The following is a 21,895-nucleotide window of genomic DNA, read 5'->3' as shown; positions in this document are numbered from 1 at the left end:
TAAGCAATAGCAACCTCGGCAACGCCACTGGTAGCATCCACGAGTTATTGCACATAGACGCCTCCTTTTATAAGCAATAGCAACCTCGGCAACGCCACTAATAGCATCCACGAGTTTTTGCACATAGACGCCTCCTTTTATAAGCAATAGCAACCTCGGCAACGCCACTAGTAGCATCCACGAGTTATTTCACTTAGACGCCTCCTTTTATAAGCAATAGCAACCTCGGCAACGCCACTAGTAGCATCCACGAGTTATTGCACATAGACGCCTCCTTTTATAAGCAATAGCAACCTCGGCAACGCCACTAATAGCATCCACGAGTTATTGCACATAGACGCCTCCTTTTATAAGCAATAGCAACATCGGCAACGCCACTAGTAGCATTCACGAGTTATTGCACATAGACGCTTCCTTTAATCACTGGTAGCATCCACGAGTTATTGCACATAGACGCCTCCTTTTATAAACGATAGCAACCTCTGCAACGCCACTAGTAGCATTCACGAGTTATTGCACATAGACGCCTCCTTTTATAAGCAATAGCAACCTCGGCAACGCCACTAGTAGCATCCACGAGTTATTGCACATAGACGCCTCCTTTTATAAGCAATAGCAACCTCGGCAACGCCACTAATAGCATTCACGAGTTATTGCACATAGACGCCTCCTTTTATAAGCAATAGCAACATCGGCAACGCCACTAGTAGCATGCATTCAAAAGTTATTGCACATAGACGCCTCTTTTTATAAGCAATAGCAACCTCGGCAACGCCACTAAAAGCATCCACGAGTTATTGCACATAGACGCCTCCTTTTATAAGCAATAGCAACCTCGGCATCGCCACTAATAGCATTCACGAGTTATTGCACATAGACGCCTCCTTTTAAAAGCAATAGCAACCTCGGCAACGCCACTAGTAGCATCCACGAGTTATTGCACATAGACGCCTCCTTTTATAAGCAATAGCAACCTCGGCAACGCCACTAGTAGCATCCACGAGTTATTGCACATAAACGCCTCCTTTTATAAGCAATAGCAACCTCGGCAACGCCACTAGTAGCATTCACGAGTTATTGCACATAGACGCTTCCTTTTATAAGCAATAGCAACATCGGAAACGCCACTAGTAGCATCCACGAGTTATTGCACATAGACGCCTCCTTTTATAAGCAATAGCAACCTCGGCAACGCCACTAGTAGCATCCACGAGTTATTGCACATAGACGCCTCCTTTTATAAGCAATAGCAACCTCGGCAACGCCACTAGTAGCATCCACGAGTTATTGCACATAGACGCCTCCTTTTATAAGCAATAGCAACCTCGGCAACGCCACTAGTAGCATTCACGAGTTATTGCACATAGACGCCTCCTTTTATAAGCAATAGCAACCTCGGCAACGCCACTAGTAGCATTCACGAGTTATTGCACATAGACGCCTCCTTTTATAAGCAATAGCAACCTCGGCAACGCCACTAGTAGCATTCACGAGTTATTGCACATAGACGCCTCCTTTTATAAGCAATAGCAACCTCGGCAACGCCACTAGTAGCATCCACGAGTTATTGCACATAGACGCCTTCTTTTATAAGCAATAGCAACATCGGCAACGCCACTAGTAGCATGCATTCACAAGTTATTGCACATAGACGCCTCCTTTTATAAGCAATAGCAACCTCGGCAACGCCACTAGTAGCATCCATGAGCTATTGCACATAGACGCCTCCTTTTATAAGCAATAGCAACATCGGCAACACCACTATTAGCATCCACGAGTTATTGCACATAGACGCCTCCTTTTATAAGCAATAGCAACATCGGCAACCCCCCAATCTCCGAGTGATTTCACATACAAACCAACGTTCATTTGCAATAGCAACATCGCAGCCTTATAGAGTTCAAGAGTTATCGCCCTTTAAGGCCGAATTCGGATTGATACTGATCATTAAATGTTATGATGGCATTGGCAATAGAAACATTGTCAATACCCTTATACAAAGCCCAGAGTAATTGCACATGGAAGCTTCGCTTTGATTGCTACTGTTTATTGAACGCAATGGTACATTAGCAATAACGACATTGTCAACGCCCTCTTCAACACATCTCAAAAGTCCCTGATCTCCACAAATACCGATTCACCGTCCAATATGCTACACGCTGTTTAATTATCATTTTCCTTTGTGTATAATGTAAACTGCTCCAGCATTTTATCTCGTTCGACGTCATTTGAAATCGCAAAGCTCTGAAAAAGGTTAATGTGAGTACCATGATTGCAAAGACAATATAAAATGCAAATCCTAAGTAGAAGCAGCAGTGTAAACAGGTATGACGGGAATAATGTCATTCCGGCACAATATTCAAGCCGAGTTTTCGTGCATTGTTTTCTGTAAGAAAACACACAGTATGGGTTCGCTCCCAATATTCATGTAGAGGTGTTTCCAACAAAATCCGAGTAGGAATGCTCGATTGACACGAACCTGGGGCTTCATCCTTTTGTTAAACCGGTTTCGTCCGTCAACACTGAGGTCTCTCGAATTTCTGAAGCGCAAATTGAAATTTCATATGTGGCGCGTGTGTGGAATGCCAGCTTAGAGGAACTCTATAACATTTACCGACAATTGGCTCTTCGTCTAATGCCAAGGAAACAATTGATTAATGAGTATCATCAAAAATTCAATTTCGGGATACATTATTCGTACATTTTTAAACCATGCGTTGAAAAGATTGTGTGTGTGTGTGTGTGTGTGTGTGTGTGTGTGTGTGTGTGTGTGTGTGTGTGTGTGTGTGTCTGTGTGTGTGTGTGTGTGTGTGTGTGTGTGTGTGTGTGTGTGTGTGTTTTACAGTTTTTAGTAATTACGCTCTATATAGGTATATGGCCGGTTCGTCCTTCTTGACCGACGAGTCGCAACTGTCTTGAATATTTTAATTATACATCGTATAATTAAGTTGAACATGTATTAAAACAAAATATAAGGTTCCACCGAGATTTGAACTCGGATTGCAGGATTCAGAGTCCTGAGTGCTAACCATTACACCATGGAACCGGTGTTCAAACCATTTGTGAATACATTTTTATTAAAAGCAGTCGAAAGCAGCGTACACACAAAAAGACGAACGAACAATAAAAACATTAAAGACAGTTGCGACTCGCCGGTCAATAATTAAGCTTAGAATTTACTCATAGAATTGGGAGATAATTTATTTTGAGATGCCTTAATACAAACATGGAGAAGGAAAAGACTCATTTTCGCCGTTCCAATTTCGAGCTTATATATGGTTTCTATGTCCGTAAAATAAAGGTCGACCCTCACTCCAACAAAATATGAGGTTCCACCGAGATTTGAACTCGGATCGCAGGATTCAGAGTCCTGAGTGCTAACCATTACACCATGGAACCGTCTTGTGCATACATCCTAATTGTGATTATAATACTTAACTGCACTAACCCGAGCCAAATTATTACTTGATTGGCATCATGACCGACTTATATACTAAATGAATGAGCTACTCCCTGACTGATATAACACTCCCTGACTTATATACTAAATGAATGAGCTACCCCTTGACTGATATAACACTCCCTGACTTATATACTAAATGAATGAATTACTCCCTGACTTACATACTGCATGAATGACTTACTCCATGACTTATATACTTAATGAATGACTTACTCCCTGACGTGTATACTTAATGAATGACTTACTCCCTGATGTATATACTAAATGAATGACTTAATCCCTAATTAATATACTAAATGAATGACTTACTCCCTGATTAATATACTAAATGATTGACTTACTCCCTGATGAATATACTAAATGATTGACTTTCTCCCTGACTTATATACTAAATGAATGACTTACTCCCTGATTAATATACTAAATGAATGACTTACTCCCTGACTTATATACTTAATGAATGACTTACTCCCTGACTTATATACTAAATGAATGACTTACTCCCTGACGTATATACTAAATGAATGACTTAATCCCTGATTAATATACTAAATGAATGACATACTCTCTGATTAATATACTAAATGAATGACTTTCTCCCCGATTAATAAACTAAATGATTGACTTACTCCGTGACTTATATACTAAATGAATGAATTACTCCCTGACGTATATACTAAATGAATGACTTACTCTCTGATTAATATACTAAATGAATGACTTTCTCCCCGATTAATAAACTAAATGATTGACTTACTCCATGACTTATACACTTAATGAAAAATGACTTACTCCCTGACTTATATACTTAATGAATGACTTACTCCCTGACGTATATACTAAATGAATGACTTAATCCCTGATTAATATACTAAATGAATGACTTTCTCCCCGATTAATAAACTTAATGATTGACTTACTCCGTGACTTATATACTAAATGAATGACTTACTCCATGACTTATATACTTAATGAATGACTTACTCCCTGACTTACATACTAGATGAATGACTTACTCCCTGGCGTATATACTTAATGAATGACTTACTCCCTGACTTTAATACTTAAGATAACCTACTCCCTTACTTACATATTTAAAGAATAAGTAACTCCCTTACTTACATACTTAAAGAATAACTAACTCCCCGACTTAAATACTAGAAGAATAACTTACTCCTTGACTTACATACGTAAAGAATAACTAACTCCCTTACTTACATACCTTAAGAATAACTTACTCCCTGACTTACATACTTAAAGAATAACCTACGCCCTGACTTACATACTTTAAGAATTACCTACTCCCTGACTTAAACACTTTAAGAATTACCTACTCCCTGATTTAAACACTTAAAGAATAACGAACTCCCTAACATAAATACTAAATGACCGACCTAGTATTTCTGGAAGATTAAGGTTCGGACGTCGCGCTAATTTCGTGGCACAGTGTAAACTGTTTTTTTTTTCATTCATAATATATGGTTTATATATATATAATATATCTTGATTAGATAGAAAATTAAACATAAAAATTCTGCGTAAGTTATACTTTTATACTGGGCCAGTAGTGAATTGTTTGTTATTGAGTTTTGTTTTACAATCGAAAAAATGTTTAAAATTGTAAAGAAAAAAATGTTGTGTAAGATGTAACATGAACGTTAAAGATCTCTTATCTAAAGAGCCATCATAAATATAAGAGTGTTGTGATTTATGATGGCATTGCAGCAATACATATTTATACAAACATTTAATGAAATATCACTGTGTATTTTTGTAGAGAATGTGTTAGATCAATGAAATTACGCTGCAAAATCATCAGTTTTGAATTATAAGATACATTTCCATAACTTTATTATGTCAATCAATGAATTTTCAAATAAGAATTATCATTTTTGACCCATAAACGTATTTTGTATTTGCATTAAAATCTTATGATGAATTTTTATACAAAAATATGTCGCGCAGGTAAAAATATAATTGTTATACCAGCGAAAACACAATTTCTGATTTATATTTCAATTTGATATTTAATGATTGTGTCTATGTTTAAATGAATGTTAAGAACGAATTTTGCACTATCCGTAATATTATTATGTTTATGTTTTGTTTTTTTCCAATTTGATAGAATTAATTCTGCTTAAAACTTAAATAAACGATGGAAATTTAACAAAATCGAACCCACATGGATTGTTTATTAAAATTAAACTATTATTCAAATTGTATGAACTATAGTTAATAATCGGCCTAAACACAACGTTATATCAGTTTTATTTTCTAAATTTATGAAGAGTATCACTTTGAAGATGAAAAAAGTGAACACACCAATAACAAACAAATAATCCTAAAACGCGTGCCAATTAAGGTCACATCTGAATACCTCGCAGACACGTGGACACGTGATAATGCGCCATTTGCAGAAGTAGAGCTTAGAGGCGCGTGTCGATTTCACACCTCGTACATTAGTGATACTCCTATCAGATAATAGTGCGCGCATGACTGGTCGTTCGTCCGCGCGTCTCTGAGCGGAAATCGCTCGCACCTTGGACAGAAGGGTGTGAACATTTATTGTCACTAATTGACAGCTCTAGTCAGTAGACGGTTGTCGTCGAGGAGTACTCCTTGAAGGGTATAAATACTGTAACTTTCACACATCAGTCACAATTCAGTTATACTACATATCATTGCACACTGAATCGAATATATTTCTCAGCCTTATTTGGGAACTTACTTATCAGAAACCATGTCTGTCAACGTCAGCCTAGCGCTCCGCTGTCAGTTGAGGGACACCGAACTACGGTTCCGGAAGTCCTGTGAGCAGGTGTTCGTCCTCAATCGTCTTGTCTGTGAGGCCACACAGCGCTTCAACCTCGCAGATCGTACCGGAAACAGGATTTCCCGCTACAATACGCGTCTCCGGCTGTCGATCCTCGAGGGAGTAGGATACATGTACTACGAGTACGCCTCAAAGATGGCCGCTGACATCGTGGACCTCAACAGGCGGGTCCTCGACGATCTTGGCGATCAGGAGTCCGCCTCCGGGGATGAAAGCTTCTCCGACCTTTCTGCGTTTGACGATAACGCGTTCTCCGATTCCGAGGGTGGATTTACCAGTAGTAACGAGGATTGGAGCTACGACGACCTCTGCTAGCCGGCTTTCGTGCGGGCTCGCAATCCATTTCCGGCTTCAATGTTGGCAAACGGCACTTTTTAGAGCCATTCATTTATCTCGAAAGAGTTTTCTTACAAATTGTCACAATTTATCACCAGTCTTGCACACATTCTTGGTGAGACCCCCACACAGCATTGCCCTCATCATGTATCTTCACTGTATAATTGCCGGAATGGTTGACTAATTTAAAGGCAGACTAAAGTATTAATTGCCAACGGAGTGACTGTCTAAATGACTAATGCTCGTGACTGACTGACCGACCGATCGACGGTTTGTTTTCACCCAAAACTGACCAACATATAATTTCCGCCACACACATAGCATGAAATAGCATCACTAAATCCTGGGAAATCATATACGTTGTTTGCCCAACAGAAAAATTGTTTTCCTCTCCCGGGTCATTTCATGGACAGGTTAGAAACAGTTCACGGTGTAATTAGGTCTGAGAGGAATATGTGGCCACCCGATACTTAACTGTTGGCACAGAGTTTTCATTGGAAATAGTTGTTGCGAAATTGGTCCAAGGAATGTAACAAAACTATCGTCGATTTAACCAACATCATTTACATGAAATATCTGAGAAGAGAAGAATTCGGAGTGAGTTGAAATTTCGACGACGTCATATTTCACTGTTGACCCAGAGCTTAATGACTATGGTCTAATGTACTTGTGCTTTTAATTTGCTAAGAATACACTTTTCAAATATAACCTATTTGCCCTAAACCATGTTAACGAAAGCAAAAGAATGCAGACAATTAAAAATTGAACTATTTCATAGAAATGGTTACAGTCAATTTAGCTTTTTGTCTGAAAGAGTTATGGAATATAATCGCTTCCTTAAATAAACAAAAACAACTTTGGCAACGCAGCCTTTGCAATTTCCAAGCAATTTCACCTAAAAGCCTCTGTATATGGGCAAAAGCAGCTTGGCAGTAACCCATGCATGTATATTAACCCCGAGTTATTGCACATTTATGTTCTTCGAGAGCAATGTTAACACTAATTGTTTCATGGCCGTTCAATGCGCCACATAATGCACATCAAAGCTTCCGTAAATAAGTAATAGCAACATTGCCAACGCCATCTACACAAATTCCCCGAATTATTGCACATATAAGCCTCGGTTTGATTAATAATGTTCATTGAACACAATGATAACATTAGCAATTGCAACATTGTCACCACCTCCAATAGAAATACCCGAGTTATTGCGCGTAGAAGCCTCGCTTTGATTAATTCTGTTTATCGAATGCAATGATAACATTAGCAATTGCAGCATTGTCAAGGCCCCCTATACATATCCTCGAGTTATTGCACATAGAAGCCTCAGTTTGATTAGTACTATTTATTGAACGCAATGGTAACATAAGCAATAGTAACATTGTCAATGCCCCCTATAAAACATCATTAATGCATATTCATTTTTGGAAGAAATACAGATTCACCGTCCAATATGGCTACATGCTGTTTAATGATCGTGTTCCTTTGTGTCTGATGTAAACTGCCAACGCATTTATTACGTTCGACGTCATTTGAAATTTCAAAGCTCTGAAAAAAATTAATGTGTGTACCATGGTTGCCAATACAAGATAAAATGCAAATCCTAAGTAGAAACAGCAGTGTAAACAGTTATGACGGGAATAATGTCATTCCTGCACAATATTCATGCCGAGTGTTCGTCTATCTGTCGGAATGCATTGTTCTCTATTAAAAAAAAACTCACATTAGAGTTTGCACTCGATCATTATGTGTTTGGGTGTCTTTAAACGAGTGTGATTCCAATACAATCCGGGGAGAAAGTTTTCACGAAAGAGGGAGGTATTTGTACGGAATGCTCGATTGACCCGATCTGTGGGCTTCATTCTTTAATAAAACCGGTTTCGTCTGTCAACACTGACAATGTCTCTCGAATTTCTGAACCAATGGAAGCGCAAATTGAAATTTCATATGTGGCGCGTGCGTGGAATGTCAGCTTTAAGAAACTCTATAACATTTACCAATAATTGGCTCTGCGTGTAATGCCAACGAAATACTTGTTAAAATAAGATTGACCGAAAATTCAATTGAGGGATACTTTATTTGTTCAAAGTAAAAAATGCGGTTGAAAATGATTTATCACACTCAGCCTATAGAAAAACGGATGATTCTGAGATTGAATTTACCAAGCGGTGTTAGTTGAAAAGGTTATCAAAAATGATTTACCTGCGATTGGCTAAAAACAACTCGATTTGTTTTTTTAAATGACCATCTACACAAAATGTGTGACTTTTGAAAGAAGAAAAGAAAACATGCAAACGTATTTGAATACTCAGCGGAGCAGTCCGTTATTTATCGTAATATTTGCAAAACGTTATATCACCGCATTAGCCGTGAGTAAAATTTAAGTAATTCCGTTAAAATAGATATATGGCCGGTTCGCATAATAAAATTGAATATATATTCAACAAAATGAGGTTCCACCGAGATTTGAACTCGGATCGCAGGATTCAGAGTCCTGAGTGCTAACCATTTCACCATGGAACCGTCATTGCAAGAATCCTTATTATGATTGTACATGTAATACTAACCTGCCCCAACCTGAGCCGAATTATTGCTTCATTGGCATCATGACCGATTGATATACTTCATAAATAACTAACTCCCTGACTGATATACTTAATAAATAACTAACTCCCCGATTTATATGCTAAATGAATAATTAACTCCCTGACTCATATACTAAATGAACAACTAACTCCCTGACTTATATGCTAAATGAATACCTAACTCCCTGACTGATATACTAAATAAATAACTAACTCCCTGACTGATATACTTAATAAATAACTAACTCCCTGACTTATATGCTAAATGAATAACTTACTCCCTGACTTATATACTTAATAAATTACTAACTCCCTGACTGATATACTTAATAAATAACTAACTCCCTGACTTATATACTAAATGAATAACTTACTCCCTGACTTATATACTTAATAAATAACTAACTCCCTGACTGATATACTTAATAAATAACTAACTCCCTGACTTATATACTAAATGAATAACTAACTCCCTGACTTATATGCTAAATGAATAACTTACTCCCTGACTTATATGCTAAATAAATAACTAACTCCATGACTTGTATGCTAAATGAATAACTAACTCCCTGACTCATATACTAAATGAATAACTAACTCCCTGACTTATATGCTAAATGAATAACTAACTCCCTGACCTTTATGCTAAAGTAATAACTAACTCCCTGACCTATATGCTAAATGAATAACTAACTCCCTGACCTATATGCTAAATGAATAACTAACTCCCTGACTCATATACTAAATGAATAACTAACTCCCTGACTTATATGCTAAATGAATAACTAACTCCCTGACTTTTATGCTAAATGAATAACTAACTCCCTGACCTATATGCTAAATGAATAACTCACTCCCTGACTTATATATTTAATAAGTTATTAACTCCCTGACTGATATGCTAATAGAGAGAAAATAATACAAATATGTCTGCGTAAATCATACTTTTATTATGGACAAGTAGTTAATTGTTTGTTATTAAGTTTTGTTTTACAATTGAAAAATTGTCCAAAGTTGTGAAAAAAACGTTGTGTAAAATGAAACATGACGTTTAAGATCTCTTATCTGAAGAGCCGTCATATATATAAGAGGGTTTTGATTTATGAAGGCATTACAGAAATAGATAATTGATACAAACATTTAAAGAAATTCCGCTCTGTATTTTTGTAGAAAATGTGTACGATGACTGAAATGACAATGCAAAATCATCAATTTTGAGATATATTAGCTTTATTTTCATAACTTTATTACTTTAATCGATACATTTTTAAATAAGAAATATCATTTTCGACCCATGAACGTATTTTAAATTTGAAATAAAGACTTACCATGAATTTTCATGCAAAAAATGTCACTCAGTTAAAAATGTAACTGTTACACGAGCGAAAGCACAATTTCTGATCTATTTTTAAATTTGATATTTAATAGTTGTGTTAATGTTAAATGAATGTTAAGGACGAATTCTGCACTATCCGTTATATTATAATGTTTCTTTTGTTTTTTTTTCTATCCAACTTGACAAATTTAATCTCTACTTAAAACTCAAACAAACAAAGGGAACTTAACAAAATCCAACTTATAATTGAGTGTTAATTAAAACTACTCAAGTATTCAAATTGTAAGAACAAAAGTTAATTATCGGACTATGAACCACGTGTTTTAATATTTAATTTGATAAAAAATAAATCACTTCAGAGATGAAAAAAGAAAACACACCAATAACAAACGAATAGTCCTAAACACGTGCCATTTAAGGTCACACCTCTATACCTTGTAGACACGTGATAATGCGCCACTTGGTGGAGTAGAACTTAGATGCGCGTACCGATTTCACATCTCGTACATTAGTGATACTTAGACAATAGTGCGCGCATGACCGGTCGCTCGTCCGCCCGTCCGTTAGCGGAAGTCGCTCGCACCTTGGACAGCAAGTGTGAATATTAATTGGCACTAATTGACAGTTGTAGTCAGTAGACGGTTGTTGTCGAGGAGTACACCTTGAAAAGTATAAATACTGTCACTTTCACACACCAGTCACAATTCAGTTATTCTGCATATCATTGCAAGACTGAATCGAATATATATTTTTAGCCTTACAAGGGAAACTATTCATCCGAAACCATGTCTGTCAACGTCAGCCTAGCACTACGCCGTCAGATGCGCGACAAGGAACTTCGATTCCGGAAGTCTTGTGAGCAGGTGTTCGTCCTCAACCGCCTTGTCTATGAGGCCACACAGCGCTTCAACCTCGCAGATCGAACCGGAAACAGGGTCTCCCGATACAACACTCGTCTCAGGTTGTCGGTCCTCGAGGGAGTCTGGAATATGTACTACGAGTACGCCAAAAATATTGCTGCCGACATCGTGGACCTTAACCGAAGTGTCCTCGTCGGCCTTGGCGACCAGGAGTCCGCTTCCGGTGATGAGAGCGATTCCGACCTCTCTGCGTTCGATGATAGCGCGTTCTCCGATTCCGATGGTGGCATAACCGGAAGTGACAGGGGCTGGAGCTCCGACGACCATTGCTAGCCGGCGTTCGGGCAGGCTCGCAATCCATTTCCGGCTTCAATGTTAGCAAACGGCACTTTTTAGAGCCATTTATTTATCTCGAAAGAGGTCTTACAAATTGATTACGAATTATCACCAGCCTTGCACTCATTCTTGGTAAGACCAGCAACCCCACCCAGCCCTTGCATTGCATTGCCCTCTGCATGTATGTTCACTATATAATTCCCGGAATGTTTGACTGATTTTGATTGATACTAAAGTATTAATTGACTTTACGTGTGACTGGCTTGCTGACTGATTGACTCAGGGACGAACGACATAAAACATATTTTTTGATATATAAAGCCACCGATATTTTTTCCCCTAAAAACTGACCAACATATAATTTCCGCCACACACATAACATAAGATAGCATCACTAATTCTCGGGAGATCATAGACGTTGCTTGCCTCATCAGAACAAGTGTTTTCCTTTACACGGGTCATTTCATGATGGACAGGTACATTGTAAGAATCAATTAACGGTGTAATTAGATCTGAGAGGAATATGCGGCCACCCGATATTCAACTGTTGGCACATAGTTTCCATTGAAAATAGTTGTTGCGAAGTTGGTCCAAGAATTGTAAGAGAATTATCGTCGATTTAACCAACATCATATACATGAAATATCTTAGAAGAGCAAATTTCGGAGTGAGTTGAAAATTCGGCGACCTCATATTTCACTGTTGGCCCTGAGCTTAATGATTATGGTCTAATGTAATGTTTTAATATGCTATTAAGAATACACTTTTTCAAATATAACCTATTTGCCCTAAACCATGTTAACGAAAGCAAAAAATGGAGGTAATTAAAAAATGAACTATTTCATAGAAATGGTTACAGTCATTTCAGCTTTTGGTCTGAAAGAGTTATGGAATATAAACGCTTCCGTTAATGAGCAATTCCCGAGCCTTTTCACCTAGAAGTCTCTGTACAAGGGCTAAAACAGCTAGGCAATAACCCCCGCATGTATATAAACCCCGAGTTATTGCACATTTAAGTTCTTCGTGAGAGAAATGTTAACAATTATTGCTTCATTGCCGTTCAACGCACATCGAAGCCTCCGTATATTAGCAATAGCAACATTGTCAACGCCATCTACACAATCCCCCGACAGATTGAACATGGAAGCCTCGGTTTGATTACTACTATTCTTTGAACGCAATGGTAACATTAGCAATTGTAACATTGACACCTACAATAGAAATACCCGAGTTATTGAACATGGAAGCCTCGGTTTGATTACTACTATTCTTTGAATGCAATGGTAACATTAGCAATTGTAACATTGACACCTACAATAGAAATACCCGAGTTATTGAACATGGAAGCCTCGGTTTGATTACTACTATTCTTTGAATGCAATGGTAACATTAGTAATTGCAACATTGACACCTACAATAGAAATACCCGAGTTATTGAACATGGAAGCCTCGGTTTGATTACTACTATTCTTTGAATGCAATGGTAACATTAGTAATTGCAACATTGACACCTACAATAGAAATACCCGAGTTATTGAACATGGAAGCCTCGGTTTGATTACTACTATTCTTTGAATGCAATGGTAACATTAGTAATTGCAACATTGACACCTACAATAGAAATACCCGAGTTATTGAACATGGAAGCCTCGGTTTGATTGATACTATTCTTTGAATGCAATGGTAACATAAGCAATAGTAACATTGTCAATGCACACTATTAAACATCCTTAATGCATAATTCATTTTTGGAAAATATACTGATAAACCGTCCAATATGGCTACATGCTGTTTAATGATCGTGTTCCTTTGTGGCTGATGTAAACTACTAAATCATTTCATCACGTTGGACGTTATTTGAATTTGCCACGCTCTAAAAAAGTTAATGTGAGTACCATGCTTGCAAAGACAATATAAAATGCAAATCCTAAGTAGAAACAGCAGTGTAAAACGTTATGACGGGAAAAATGTCATTCCTGCACAATATTCAAGCCGAGTTTTCGTCTATCTGTATGAATGCATTGTTCCCTATAAAAAATAAACTCACATTAGGGTTCGCTCTCGATATTCTTGTGTTTCGGTGTCTTTAAGCGAGTGTGTTTCCAATAAAATCCGTGGAGAAAGTTTTCACGAAATAGGGAGATATGTGTACGGAATGCTCGATTGACCCGATCTGTGGGCTTCATTCTTTGTTAAACCGTTTTCATCTGTCAACACTGACAATGTCTCTCGAATTTCTGAACCAATGGAAGCGCAAATTGAAATTCCATATGTGGCGCGCGCGTGGAATGTCAGCTTTAAGGAACTCTATAACATTTACCAACAATTGGCTCTGCGTGTAATGCCAACGAAATACTCAGTGTTAAAATAAGATTGACCGAAAATTCCATTGAGGGATACTTTATTCGTAGACAGTTAAAAATGCGATAGAAAAAGATTCATTATTCGCGCTATTGAAAAGCGAATGATTTTGTGCTTGAATTTACCAAGCGGTGTTAGTTCAAAAGTGTTTAAAAAAGATTTACCTGCGATGTGCTATAAAACAAATCGATTTGTTTTTTTTAAAATGGCCATCTACACAAAATATGTGACTCTCGAAAGAAAACAACAACAACAAACAACAATAACAACTGTTGTTGAAGAAAAGAAACCATGCAATCGTATTTGAATGCTCAGCGGAGCAGTCCGTTCTTCGTCGATATATATTTCCAAATGTTTTATCACCGCATTAGCCTTGAGTTAAATTTTAGTAATTTAGCTAGAACCGGTGAATAACTTATGCGAATATTTTCAACGCAGACGAGAGCAACAGACGCACAATCCGACAGACGAAAGAACGTTGAAAATATTTTTAGATGGCTAATTACAAACTTGAAGAACCAAAAAACAACATTTTGGCCGTTCTGAATTTATTATCTCTGTAAACTGTTGTTGTTCCGTTTATAAAGCTCTGCTCGCACCCTATAGTGGCTGCATTATGGCTTGACCCCTTCACATCCACTAGTGTGACTGAAACATATTTGTAAACGTACTTATTTCGCGCATATGTATGGTTCGTCTAACTGCCCGTATGAATGTGGTCGACTTGTTATAAACCAAATATGAGGTTCTACCGAGATTTGAACTCGGATCGCAGGATTCAGAGTCCTGAGTGCTAATCATTACACCATTGAACCGTCTTTTGCGAGCATTCTTATTATGATGGTAATACTAACATGCACTAACCTGAGCCGAATTATTGCTTCATTGACATTATGACCGATTGATACCCTTAATAAATAACTAACTCCCTTACTTATATGCTAAATAAATAACCAACTCCCTGACTTATATACTAAATTAATAACTAACTCCCTGACTTATATACTAAATGAATAACTAACTCCCTGACTTATATGCTAAATAAATAACCAACTCCCTGACTTTTATGCTAAATGAATAACTAACTCCCTGACTTATATACTAAATAAATAACTAACTCCCTGACTTATATACTAAATAAATAACTAACTCCCTGACTTATATACTAAATGAATGAGCTACTCCCTGACTTATATACTAAATAAATGACTTACTGGCTGACTAATATAACACTCCCTGACTTATATACTTAATAAATAACTAACTCCCTGACTGATATACTTAATAAATAACTAACTCCCTGACTGATATGCTAAATGAATAACTAACTCCCTGACTTATATGCTAAATGAATAACAAACTCCATGACTTATATGGTAAATAAATAACTAACTCCCTGACTGATATACTTAATAAGTTATTAACTCCCTGATTGGTATGCTAAATGAATAACTAACTCCTTGACTTATATGCTAAATGAATAACTAACTCCCTGACTTATATGCTAAATGAATAACTAACTGTCTGACTTATATGCTAAATGAATAACTAACTCCTTGACTTATATGCTAAATGAATAACTAACTCCCTGACTTATATGCTAAATGAATAACTAACTCCCTGACTGATATACTAAATGAATAACTAACTGTCTGACTTATATGCTAAATGAATAACTAACTCCCTGACTTATATACTAAATGAATAACTAACTCCCTGACTTATATGCTAAATGAATAACTAACTCCTTGACTTATATGCTAAATGAATAACTAACTCCTTTTTTTATATGCTAAATGAATAACTAACTCCCTGATTTATATGCTAAATGAATAACTAACTGTCTGACTTATATGCTAAATGAATAACTAACTCCTTGACTTATATGCTAAATGAATAACTAACTCCCTGACTTATATACTAAATGAATAACTAACTGTCTGACTTATATGCTAAATGAATAACTAATTCCTTGACTTATATTCTAAATGAATAACTAACTCCCTGATTTATATGCTAAATGAATAACTAACTCCCTGATTTATATGCTAAATGAATAACTAACTCCCTGATTTATATGCTAAATGAATAACTAACTCCATGACTTATATGCTAAATAAATAACTAACTCCCTGATTTATATGCTAAATAAATAACTAACTCCCTGATTTATATGCTAAATGAATAACTAACTCCCTGATTTATATGCTAAATGAATAACTAACTCCTTGACTTATATGCTAAATGAATAACTAACTCCCTGATTTATATGCTAAATGAATAACTAACTCCCTGATTTATATGCTAAATGAATAACTAACTCCTTGACTTATATGCTAAATGAATAACTAACTCCCTGACTTATATGCTAAATGAATAACTAACTCCCTGATTTATATGCTAAATGAATAACTAACTCCCTGATTTATATGCTAAACGAATAACTAACTCCTTGACTTATATGCTAAATGAATAACTAACTCCCTGACTTATATACTAAATGAATAACTAACTGTCTGACTTATATACTAATAGAGAGAAAATAATACAAATATATCTGCGTAAATCATACTTTTATAATGGACACGGAGTTAATTGTTTGTTATTTAGTTTTGCTTTACAATTGAAAAATTGTCCAAAAAAACGTGTAAAATGAAACATGAGGTTGAAATAAGATCTCTTATCTAAAGAGCCGTCATATATATAAGAGGGTTGCGATTTATGAATGCATTGCTACAATAGATATTTAATACAAACATTTAATGAAATTACACTGTGTATTTTTGTAGAAAATGTGTAAGATCACTGAAATGACAATGTAAAATCATCAATTTTGAGATATAAGCTTCATTTTCATAACTTTATTACTTCAATCGATAAATTTTCAAATAAGAAATATCATTTTCGACCCATGAACGTATTTTAAATTTTGAACAAAGATTTATCATGAATTTTCATACAAGAAAATGTCACGCAGGTAAAAATTTAACTGTTACATAAGCGAAAACAGAATTTCTGATCTATGTTTAAAGCTGTACTCTCACAGGTATACCGTTTTTACAGCCTTTTTTATAATGGAATGAGCAGTTTTTGCATAGATATCTGCAAATCAATGATAAAAGATAAGGTCATAGATTTTCATATTTCCGTTCGAAAATTAATGTTTCATTATAAGTAACGGTTTAAGAAAAATGCACAAAACATCATTTTTTCAACTAAAATATAAAAATCTGCGATCTATTTTTTGTCAGCAGTTTCATAAAACTGGTTTCCATGCAGTTTCGCCAAAAAAAGTTAACTCATTCCAAGACCCCAAAATATAATAAAAAAAAGTCAAAACGTTCAATCTGTGAGAGATTTAAATTTGACATTTAAGATTGTGTTAATGTAAAATGAATGTTAAGAACGAATTCTTCTCTGTCCGTAAAATTTTAATGTTAATGTTGATTTTCTTTTTAACTTGATGTAGTTAATCTCTACTAAAAACACGAACACAGGAAAGTTAACGATATCGAACCCACAATGGAGTGTTAATTAAAATTACTCTTATATTCTAAATGTAAGAACAATAGTATATTATCGACCTAAACACAACGTTATATCAGTTTTAATATCTCAGCTTTAATATCTAAATCGATAAAAAATGTATCATTTGGAAGATAAAAAAGAGAACTCATCAACAACAAACAAATAGTCCTGTAAGGCGTGCCAATTAAGGTCACACCTCTATTACTCGTAGACACGTGGAGGTGTGATAATGCTATGTAAAGCTTAGAGGCGCGTGCAGATTTCACACCTCGTACATTAGTGATACTCAGACAGTAGTGCGCGCATGACTGGTCGTTCGTTCGTCCGTCTCTGAGCGGAAGTCGCTCGCACCTTGGACAGCGAGTGTGAACACTAATTGGCACTAATTGACAGTTGTAGTCAGTAAACGGTTGTTGTCGAGGAGTACTTCTTGAAAGGTATAAATACTGTAACATTCAAACACCAGTCACAATTCAGTTTTACTGCATATCATTGCAACACTGAATCGAATATATTTCTCAGCCTTACTCTCGAAACTACCTGAGCAGTTACAATGTCTGTCAATGTCAGCCTAGCACTCCGCCGTCAGCTGAGGGACACCGAACTGCGGTTCCGGAAGTCCTGTGAGCAGGTGTTCGTCCTCAACCGTCTTGTCTGTGAGGCCATACAGCGCTTCAACCTCGCAGATCGTACCGGAAACAGAATCTCCCGCTACAACACGCGTCTCCGGCTGTCGGTCCTCGAGGGAGTACGATACATGTACTACGAGTACGCCTCAAAGATGGCCGTCAACATCGTGGACCTCAACAGGCGCGTCCTCGACGATCTTGGCGACCAGGAGTACGCCTCCGGAGATGAAAGCGACTCCGACCTCTCTGCGTTTGACGATAACGCGTTCTCCGATTCCGAGGGTGGACTTACCAGTAGTGACGCCGACTGGAGCTACGACGACCTCTGCTAGTCGGCGTTCGTGCAGGCTCGCAATCCAATTCCAATGTTGGCAAACGGCACTTTTTAGAGCCATTCATTTATCTCGAAAGAGTTTTCTTACAAATTGTCACAATTTATCACCAGTCTTGCACATATTTTTGGTGAGACCCCCACCCAGCCCTTGTATTGCATTGCCCTCATCATGTATCTTCACTGTAGAATTGCCAGAATGGTTCACTAATTTTAAGTCAGACTGAAGTATAAATTGACAACGGAGTGATTGACTAAATGACTAATGCTCATGACTGACTGACCGACCGACCGATCGACGGTTTTGTTTTCACCCAAAACTGACCAACATATAATTTCCGCCACACACATAGCATAAGCTTGCTTCACTAATTCCTGGGAAATTATATACGTTGTTTGCCTCAGCAGAACAATTGTTTTCCTTTACACGGGTCATTTCATGGACAGGTTAGAATCAGTTCACGGTGTAATTAGGTCTGAGTGGAATATGTGGTCACCCGATAGTTCACTGTTGGCACAGAGTTTTCATTGGAAATAGTTGTTGCGAAATTGGTCCAAGAAATGTAACAGAATTATCGTCAATTTAAAATAACATCATATACATGAAATATCTGAGAAGAGAAGAATTCGGAGTGAGTTGAAAATTCAGCGACCTCATATTTCACTGTTGGCCCTAACCTTAATGATTATGGTCTAATGTAATGTTTTAATATGCTATTAAGAATACACTTTTCAAATATAACCTATTTGCCCTAAACCATGTTAACGAAAGCAAAAAAAATGAGGTAATTAAAAAATGAACTATTTCATAGAAAAGGTTACAGTCATTTCAGCGTTTAGTCTGAAGGAGTTATGGAATAGAATTTATACGCTTTCTAAATAAGCAAAAACAACTTTGGCAACGCAGCCTATGCAATTCCCGAGCCTTTTCACCTAGAACCCTCTGTGTGTATGATAAGGGCAAAAGCAGCTAGGCACTAACCTCTGCATGTATATGATCTCCGAGTTATTGCACATTTATGCTATTCGTGAGAGAAATGTTAACAATTATTGCTTCATTGCCGTTCAACGCACATCGAAGCCTCCGTGTATTAGCAATAGCAACATTGTCAACGCCATCTACAAAAATCCCCGAGTAATTATACATGGAAGCCTCGGTTTGATTACTACTATTCTTTGAACGCAATGGTAACATTAGCAATATCAACATTGTCAACACCTCCAATACAAATACCCGAGTTATTGAACATGGAAGCCTCGGTTTGATTGATACTATTCTTTGAACGCAATGGTAACATAAGCAATAGTAACATTGTCAATGCACCCTATTAAACATCCTTAATGCATCCCTTTTTTTGGACAATCTACTGATAAACCGTCCAATATGGCTACACGCTATTTAATGATCGTGTTCCTTTGTGTCTGATGTAAACTGCCAACGCATTTTATCACATTGGACGTCATTTGAAATCGCTAAGCTCTGAAAAAAGGTTAAGGTGAGTACCATTCTTGCAAAGACAATATAAAATGCAAATCCTAAGTAGAAACAGCAGTGTAAACCGTTATGACGGGAAAAATATCATTCTTGCACAATATTCATGCCGAGTTTTCATCTATCTGTCGGAATGCATTGTTCTCTATAATAAAGCTCACATTAGATTTCGCTCTCGATATTCATGTGTTTCGGAGTCTTTAAACGAGTGTGCTCCAATAAAATCCGTGGAGAAAGTTTTCACGAAAGAGGGAATTATGTGTACAGAATGCTTGATTGACCCGATCTGTGGGCTTCATTCTTTGTTAAACCGGTTTCGTCTGTCAACACTGACATTGTCTCTCGAATTTCTGAATCAAAGGGAAACGCAAATTGAAATTTCAAATGTGGCGCGTGCGTGGAATGTAAGCTTTAATGATCTCTATGACATTTACCAACAATTGGCTAAGCGTGTCATGCCAACAAAATACTTGTTAGAATAAGATTGACCGAAAATTCATTTGAGGGATACTTTGTTCGTAGAAAGTAAATGCAGTAGAAAATGATTCAATTATCATACTATTGAAAACGGATGCTTTTGAGCTTGAATTTACCAAGCGGTGTTAGTTCAAAAAGTTACGAGGAAATATTTACCTGCGATTGGCTATAAAAACAACTCGATTTTATTTTATTTTTTAAAATGGCCATCTACACAAAATATGTGAGTTTTGAAAGAAGAAAAAACAAACATGCAAACGTATTTTAATGCTCGGCGGAGCAGTCCGTTTTTCGTCGTAATAGTTCCAATACGTTTTATCACCGCATTGCCCGCGAGTAACATTTTTGCATATATAGATATATGGCAAGTTCGTCTTGCTGTTCGCATAATAAAGGAAAACATATATTCAGTAAAATATGAGATTCCACCGAGATTTAAACTCGGATCGCAGGATTCAGAGTCCTGAGTGCTAACCATTACACCATGTACCCGGTGAATAACTTTTGCGAATATTTTCCTAGCAGACAGGACCAACAGACGCACACTCCGACAGACGAAAGAACGTTGAAAATATTTTGAGATGGCAAATTACAAACTTGAAGAACACTCCCTGACTTATATACTAAATGAATGACTCACTCCCTGACTGATATGCTAAATGAATAACTAACTCCCTGGCTGATATACTTAATAACTCCCTGATTTATATGCTAAATGAAAAACTAACTCCCTGACTTATATGCTAAATGAATAACTAACTCCCTCACTGATATACTTAATAAGTTACTAACTCCCAGACTGATATGCTAAATGAATAACTAACTCCCTGACTCATATACTTAATAAGTAACTAACTCCCAGACTTATATGCTAAATGAATAACTAACTCCCTGACTTTTATGCTAAATGAATAACTAACTCCCTGACTCATATACTAAATGAATAACTAACTCCCTGACTGATATGCTAAATGAATAACTAACTCCCTGACTTATATGCTAAATGAATAACTAACTCCCTGAATTATATGCTAAATGAATAACTAACTCCCTGACTTATAAACTTAATAAATAACTAAATCCCTGACTGATATACTAAATGAATAACTAACTCCCTGATTGATATACTAAATGAATAACTAACTCCCTGAATTATATGCTAAATGAATAACTAACTCCCTGACTGATATACTAAATTAATAACTAACTCCCTGAATTATATGCTAAATGAATAACTAACTCCCTGAATTGTATGATAAATGAATAACTAACTCCCTGACTTATAAACTTAATAAATAACTAAATCCCTGACTGATATACTAAATGAA

General features: G+C 36.6%; 3 non-coding genes across 3 annotated transcripts; all 3 read right to left on the bottom strand.

The window, feature by feature from the left end:
- Window positions 1-2,974: 2,974 nt before the first annotated feature.
- Trnaq-cug (transfer RNA glutamine (anticodon CUG)) lies at window positions 2,975-3,046 on the bottom strand. Its single transcript has one exon. It is a non-coding gene; the product is annotated as a tRNA-Gln (tRNA).
- A 281-nt stretch (window positions 3,047-3,327) lies between these two features.
- Trnaq-cug (transfer RNA glutamine (anticodon CUG)) lies at window positions 3,328-3,399 on the bottom strand. Its single transcript has one exon. It is a non-coding gene; the product is annotated as a tRNA-Gln (tRNA).
- A 5,684-nt stretch (window positions 3,400-9,083) lies between these two features.
- Window positions 9,084-9,155, bottom strand: Trnaq-cug (transfer RNA glutamine (anticodon CUG)). The gene has a single exon. It is a non-coding gene; the product is annotated as a tRNA-Gln (tRNA).
- Window positions 9,156-21,895: the final 12,740 nt, after the last annotated feature.

The sequence above is a fragment of the Mya arenaria genome, chromosome 10 (genome assembly GCF_026914265.1).
Source record: "Mya arenaria isolate MELC-2E11 chromosome 10, ASM2691426v1".
Taxonomy (NCBI): Eukaryota; Metazoa; Mollusca; class Bivalvia; order Myida; family Myidae; genus Mya; species Mya arenaria.
This window is presented reverse-complemented; position numbering and strand designations above follow the sequence as displayed.